This window comes from Teleopsis dalmanni, chromosome X (genome assembly GCF_002237135.1).
Source record: "Teleopsis dalmanni isolate 2A chromosome X, ASM223713v2, whole genome shotgun sequence".
Classification (NCBI taxonomy): Eukaryota; Metazoa; Arthropoda; class Insecta; order Diptera; family Diopsidae; genus Teleopsis; species Teleopsis dalmanni.
In genome coordinates, this window is record NC_051848.1 from 4697125 (window position 1) to 4705020 (window position 7896).

Here is a 7896-nt window from a genome sequence, read left to right on the forward strand (position 1 = left end):
AAAGCGTTTTGAGTCGATTGAATCGGTAAAAGAGAATTCGCTGAAGGAACTAAAAGCCATACCTTCACGGACCAACGAAAAGTGTATGGAAGATTGGGTTAAGCGTTGGCATATGTATATCGCTTTAGAAGAAGCGCATTCTAAAGGAGATAAAATAAATTTGGAATAAAATACTTTTAATACTTTTTGAGCAGAAATTAGATGTTACAGCATTAATATTCCTACGAAACTTTTAATCCATTTTTTTATGTATTTTTTTATATATCCATGTATAAACTAAGCTAGATTGTAGTAGTCACGGGATGAAAAAAGAAGAGTAATATACGAAAAAAAATATTCACGGCAAGTTTAGTTTGAAATTAAAATCCAAACAGACAACTGTGTAGATAATTATCATACCATTACTTGTTAATATTAATATATAATTAAATATATTATTACAAATAATTTAATTCCAATCAATCGGAATTAATATAATGATTAAACAAATTGGTAATCATGTAGCTGTAACGATCAGAGTGGACAGTGAGTATCATGCCATTATTTTCAAGAAACATGTTTTAATAAATGCAACGGTTTTTGACAATTAGTTATAGGTTTTAATACACCATAAAAATGTGCACCAATAAGAATCATTATGCAAACGTGGGGCGCTCGAACACCTAATAAGCGTATGTTCAACGTATTGCGTAGCCAGCTGACATCTGTTCTTCTGCCATACCTACTCCATGGACCATTACTTATGATCCATGAGTAAAACCGGTTTTCCAATATATTTTACTGGAGTGTTATTGTCCTTCTCTACTGAAATGCGCTATGTATATATTTTATGAAGATAAAGATGGAACTTCAAATGCTGATTACCTTCTAATGTGTCATCAGATAGGCCCAAATGCTAAGCTCGTAATGTGATGAGTAAATTTAGATCTTCTGCGAGCATATCAATGATGTCTAGTTGTCAGTATATCTGTTCCAGATCCAATTTCCCGAAATTGTTTCACAATTTAGCATATAACATAGTGCTATCAGAATCAGTGCTAGAGAATCACCACTTTCTGTCAGAATTTTGACATGTTCAGAGGTTGTTGAATGATTGATATTGTAAAGTGGCAAACATTAGTTTACTAACTAATTTTTTTGGTGTTGGATGCTAAAAATTATTATCATTTTCGTACCACGTTTTAACAATTTAAACATGTTCATTGATTGCTAAGCGATCAGTATTGTAAAATGGCAAACCTTAGACTTAGCACAAATTGTCTTGTCTGGTAATTTTATTTCACATATGTCTCTTTAACGGTGCTGATAAACTATAATCACAAAACAAATAACCCAATATATTCAGAGACGAGTAATATTCAAAAATATGTAATTGAGATAATTTTTTTACAACTTATATATATAATTAATTGACTTTATATAATTAAAGTCACTTTATACAAATACTTTATACAAATAAAGTCGTCTTTAAATTTTAAAAAAAATTTATCTAGATAATAGATAATAAATTTTATCTTTATTGTCAAACTATATATCTAGTATAAAAAACTGAAAATTAATTTTATAATTAAAGAAAAAACACATTTTAATTTGGACACTATATTACCTTTGTCATAAATTGCTCATGGGAGATATATGAAAATGTCCAAAACTGATGCGTGGTCAGTAATAATTGGTGTGAACTTGTCCTAGTGAAAGTTTTTAATACAAATTGTTTTTTAAAGTTGATGAAAAACTTTTAATAAACTGCAAAATTAAAAATGTTTTACAAATTTTCATAATAAAATAAAGTAATATATAAAAGTTTGATCAAAAAGTTATAATATATAAAGAAAAATAGTTTAGCAAAAATTTGCATATACTCGAATCATAAACTTTTAATGTACAAAAAAAATTATTTTGTTAATTTTTATAGAAGAAAATATTTTTAGAAATATAACAAAAAATTAAACTCTCTAAGTAAAGTTTTCTAAAAGAATAAAAATAAAAATAAAAATAAAAATAAAAATAATCAGAAAATGTTATGTGATATAGTTTTTGTTTTTGAGAAATGTCAAATGCACTTATTATTTTATAGTAAAAAATAATGAACACAACTTTATATTTAAAATAAAGTTTTACGAAATAATTAAAAATTATTTTCGATATAAAAATTATTTACAGAATAGAGTGTAGATAAAAAATTTAAATATTAAATAATGTTTTTTAAATAGAAATAGAAAAACATATATGCAATAACAAAGGTTTTTTCAGTAACTTTAATTTAAATTTAAGTGTGCGTCAGTCATACAGTCGGGCAAAATTAGGTAAAATTACTGAAATGTATTTCATAACCTAAGACAGGACGCACTGCCATTTCGCAAATGCAGCCAGCATTTCGCTAGCGAAGGTTGGCTTCGAGCGAAATGCTCGCCAACGTTCGAATACCAGGTGAGCAGTCGAAAGGCAGGCTAATAAAATTAAATTTTACGCAGCGAAACCAAAAACCATTTCGCAACTGGAAAGCACCAACAAAGTTCATAAAAAATTGTGTTCATGCTTTTTCTTACTTTTATTTTTATGGCAATAAACCCACTGAGAGTATAGTTTATTATTTATTTAAAGAGTAACTAATTTTTACATATAATTTTATTTATTTTAAATCATAAAATTATCTGCACTGCAAAGCGCGAAAAATTGGGGTTATATTTTATGGTATAGGTGTTATACCTTAATATTCCTGTAGCAAGCGGTTCAAGCTCCAATAAAAAAAAACAAAATATGTTTTTCTTTGTGAAGCTAAAAATAATTAAAAATTAAATCACATTCTTTTTGTAAAATTTTACTCACAAATCTTATTAATCCCTGTAGGTAAATATTTGAAAATTAGGATAAAAGTGAGTGAAAGTCAAATGATCCAAAACTGAACTTACTAATAAACCGAATTGAAATGATATGTTTAAACTCATCACGATAAATCAGAATGGATTAGTCTCGTATAAGAAAAAGTAAAGCAAAGATTTACTCTTATTTAAAACAAATTATTACATGATACATTGTATGTGTTTATCCTAACTGGGTACATATTTATGAGAATAGCTAAGGTATAATAAAATAATTGAACCAAAGAATAGCTATGGTATAACAAAAGCACTCAACTATTATCAAATAATAGCAAGAATGTTGATGAAGTGCACTGAACAGGTGATAATCCTAATCAGCATAATCAGAACAACTTATCAGGGCTACCATAATCAGAACTATTAATAGGGTGTTTCAATCTAAATCGATTTAAGGGTTGTATTAAACTAAATAAAAATAACTTAAAAATTATTACGATAAAACTGTTAAGACATTGTAGGTTGAGTTTTTACCTTACATTATCGAGAATTAGCTATTATGGAACATATAGGTTTTATGTAAAAAAGAAAGAGACTGTAAAACACGTGATGAGAGTCTGACCTGTACTAGTACAGAAATGAATAAAATACGTAAGTAAGCAGATTTTATCATATGAAGAGAGAGGACTCGATTAGGTAGAATTGGTATAACAATTAATTAAGAAAATTGGACTCAAAAAAATACTATAAATGTACAACATTTACAACAATTGTAATAGATTTCTAGGTGGAAATGCAAAATATCTTTACTTTATGATAATAAAATGGAATATATAAAACAATATACCTATATGGATAAATGCTCTGATAAAACCAAAACATGTCCATAATTTCGAGTTGAGTTCAAAATGTTATAAGTAAAGGTAGTACTTCAGAGTGTTCGAGCATCTCATTTATACTAGAATTAGAGTATTTGAAGCAAACATTATAAATATTTGAAGATGTTCGAGCTTCACGAATATGATCAATCTTTCCAAATATGTTCGAACCGCTCAAGAAACAGATTTTTATTTCACTTTAGCTTTGTATTGTTTATATAACTATGAGTAATAGCAAACGTTCGAATACTATATAATTTCGAACATCAAAGTACTTGAAATTTCGAATAGCTTAAATAATATAACAAAATCTATAATACACATACAACTCATTTTATATTGTATCGAAAAATGTCCACTTCCACACGTACAAAAAAAAACCATGTATACATGTCCATAAATTAGCTAGAGCATTGATTGCTTGTATAAGTGAAGTGATGGGATTTAATACTAATATATATTACTATGTAATGAAACATTACAATGAAATATGTGTTAATTTGTATTAGTAGCACAATTTAAAATATTTTTTATATATGATTTGATTATTTTAGTAAATAATTTATTGTTTAAATCACCACATTTTATTTGAGAATGTATTTTATACAGGGAAGCCAAGGTTTACACTGGACTGTAGTGCCAAATAAGAAGAAGAAGTATTTTATATGCATATGTATGTATATAATAATTAAATATAATTTTGAATGGGCTCATTAGTCAATCAATTTTAAATAAAATACGATTTTCTAAATAATTTTGAATAAATATATGTATATCTAAATGATTTTATTGTCAACAATATATTCCCACTTTAGTCTATAGTCCTCTTCAGAGTACTGTAATTAGTGTTAGGGAATTAAAACAAAAAAAAAACTATACTTAAATGTATAAACAACTATTGTTTATATTTTTTTTTATTCATAACATTTTTTTTTTCTATAATATTTTTCAAAATATAAATGCATAGGCAAAACAGAAATGAAAAATAGGGAAATAAACAAGCAGGAAAGCAAACGCAAACGTGTACGACAAATGTAACAAAAATTGTAAAATAGCGCAGTAAACGTAAAACATAGCGAAATATGCCACCCTACACCGCCCAACGCCCTACGCCTAACGCCTACTTTATTATATATGGACGAGAGCGTGAATAGAATTGTGCATATATGTTTGTTTGTTTGTTTGTTGGTGTTTGTTTGTTAGAGCATTAGACATAAAAAAAATTGTATGTGGTATAAGAGCCACCCCATAAAGTATTTCTAGTAGTGTTAGTACAAATTTTTGCAATACAATGTATATGCGTACACAACTCACACACACACACAGAAATAAAAAAACATGTGCACAGCATACTTGACAAAGCAAGCAAAGTAGAAAATGTTGAAACAGTGCTGCCAATGCTTTGCGTACATTTTTCAGCCTGATAAGAAATAATCGATCGATTTTTCCCGCTGTGCACGACAAACTTTCTGTGTAGTCATACGATGAGTTCTTGTAGTCGTAGTTGTCCGCGTAGCAATCGTAACAGTCGTAGTAGTAAAAATGTAGGGAAAATAGCAAGAAGCAGTGTTGCAAATGTCTGCTGCCGCTGTCGCTGTCACTGTCGCTGCCACCACTGCTGATGCTGATGCTTTTACTGCTCAAAACAACGTAAAAGCAGCAAGTAGAAAGCAAGTAGAAAATTGTAAAAAAATAAGTAGAAGAAAAGTTGTAAAAAAAGTATTACATGTGTATGTAGGTTGGTTTATTGCAGGTATTTATTTTAGTGTTTGTGTGTGTGTTTTGTTTCGTATGTATATGTCTAAGGTGTGTTAACCTCAGAAAAACTGTAAACTTTTTATAACAGTTTTTTTTTGCATAGTTTTCAGCGCAAATAACAGTTGTTAAATGTTTAATATTTTGAAGTATTTGATTTAAAACTAAACCATTTCTTTTGTTATTTTGTATTGTATTTTAATTGTGAGTTGTTGTAATTTGTTGTTATTGCATTGGGGAACGCATAAATGCATTTAATGTTGTTAGTATTTTTGTCAATTCCAATTTTACGATTGCGGTGCGCGCCTAACACTACCAGCCCACTTTTTGGCTACACACACACACACACACACACACACTGTCTATACACCATACTATAAGGTATGGTGGCTTAACGGATGTGGTGGAGTAATTGGAGGCAGAAAAGAAAGCATGAGGACGGTTTTTTACTGCTATTTTTTTGGTTTTGGTATTTAAGAAATACCTTTTTTCATTTCTACACCAAATCAGTATTTTTTTTTTTCGTTTTTTGTATATAGTAAGGCTTACGTTTTTTGAGCTGGTGAGTTTTATCCTTTAGCACGGCTAATCCAAAATATTGATTTTTGTGATTTTAATCCATTAAAGTGTATTAGGCTTGAACTAAGTTAAACTGTAATTGCAATAAACACTTCACACATTTAAGAATGATTGTGCCAAATTTATTTTATTATACTTCTGATAATACTATGTTTTATTTATTTATATATTTTTGTATATTTTTAATAAAGAAATTTAAAAAAAAAATTTTTTTTTATTTTTACTAAAATTATTTTAATTACTTGCTTTGGTTGCATGCAATTTCAATTTTTGCTTTGCGTACAATTTTCTACACATTATTTTCGTAGACTCTTTGGTGCTCTTCAAAAACACACTTCAAACAAAACGATATTTGAAAGACTTAAATTATTTATATAGAATAAAGCTTTTCCTTTTCAGTGTAGCAAAAGGATTTTACTTTTTGCTTGATAAACTTTTACATTTTTCTAAAAAAAATTCAAATATTTTTGCTTCTTTAGTAGATGTAATATATTTTACACTGCACCACAATATTTTTATTTCATTTTTATTCTTTTTTCTGAAATATTACTAAATTCAATAAAACGCACAATTTTATTCACCGCCGTTCTAGAACAAAAGTCGTCCTGACTCTATCAACGCATACGACACAATGACAGCGAAATGCGAGAGCGTATTGGAAAAATCCTGTTGTGTCGGCGTTGGATTTCCACCGACAATTTCCACCACCAAAAACGAAATGCCAAATGCAAAAGTGAAAAGCAGACGACGCAGAACAAACATTCTCAGCAGCAGCAGCAGCAGCAGCAGCAGCGCAACAGCAGCAGTAACATTGGAACAGCACCAATAACTAAGATTGCTGCTGCTGGTGGTGAGTGGTGAGTGCTGCTTTGCTGTGTGCAGAAGTACGCACACAAAAGAAAATCAAAAACAAAATTAAAAAAAATACAAGAAAAATAAATGCATAAAGCCCTGCACCATGCATTGAGAGCAAGAGGGCTGCTAACAACAGAGACCACCACAGCACAACACAACACAACACAGAGCAGAGAGTAAAACACAACAGAGCAGAGCAAAATATTCAAAACAGCAGCAGCAGAGCATTGCCTTTTTGCTGCTCACATAAATTTCATTCCTGGGGTAATTAGCGAGATAATACACAAAATATTAAAAATAATTATCAAAAGCTAAAGTAAATATTAATTAAAAATTAAATAATTAAAATTAAATCTTCTTTGAAACAAATAATACTTTAAACAAGAATGATGAGCTTAAGTCATTTTGATTCTTCAGAATTGTTGCAGATTTTTCTCACAGATTTTGACAGTTCCTAAAAGGAATGCACCTTCTACTTGCATATTCGAAAGAACTTGTGTGTGTGTGTGTATGCTGCTCACGTGTGTGATTCACTTCATAAGCCTATATCCTGTCATCCTATAACCTAACCGCACGGTCGGAATTACTTTGATTTGCATATATGTATATATAAATTTTGTATATATTTATTAGTGTGTATGGGTTTGATTGTGCTAGTATAATATCCTTTGCTTTCATTACTGTTTCCTTGTCAGCTTAAATTTTTTTTATTATTTTTTACTATTTAATAATAAAATTGAAGTCAACGTAAACAAAAAAATCCTTCTGTTTAATTTGAAGTAATGTGTTAAAAATTTACGCTTAAATTTATAAAAAATATTCCATCAACTATAGAATAAATCTCTTAGAATCCAATCTTGGAATTTCAAATAAAAAATATTTTTAATAATTTTTTAATCGCCACACAAAGTTTGTGAAAATCGATATAAAAAGCAAAAAAATGCTGTGAAAAGAAAATATTCCTTCAGTTTTGAAAAATTATTTTTAATAATTTTTTTAGTTAGCTGACT

General features: G+C 28.8%; 1 protein-coding gene across 1 annotated transcript in view; it reads right to left on the reverse strand.

The window, feature by feature from the left end:
- LOC119687425 (neural-cadherin-like) overlaps positions 1-6112 on the reverse strand; it is a 61751-nt gene extending 55639 nt beyond the window's left edge. The window contains exon 1 of the mRNA XM_038101730.1: positions 6002-6112. The gene's annotated coding sequence lies outside the window, so the exon portion shown is untranslated. The remainder of the gene's footprint in view (positions 1-6001) is intronic.
- Positions 6113-7896: the final 1784 nt, after the last annotated feature.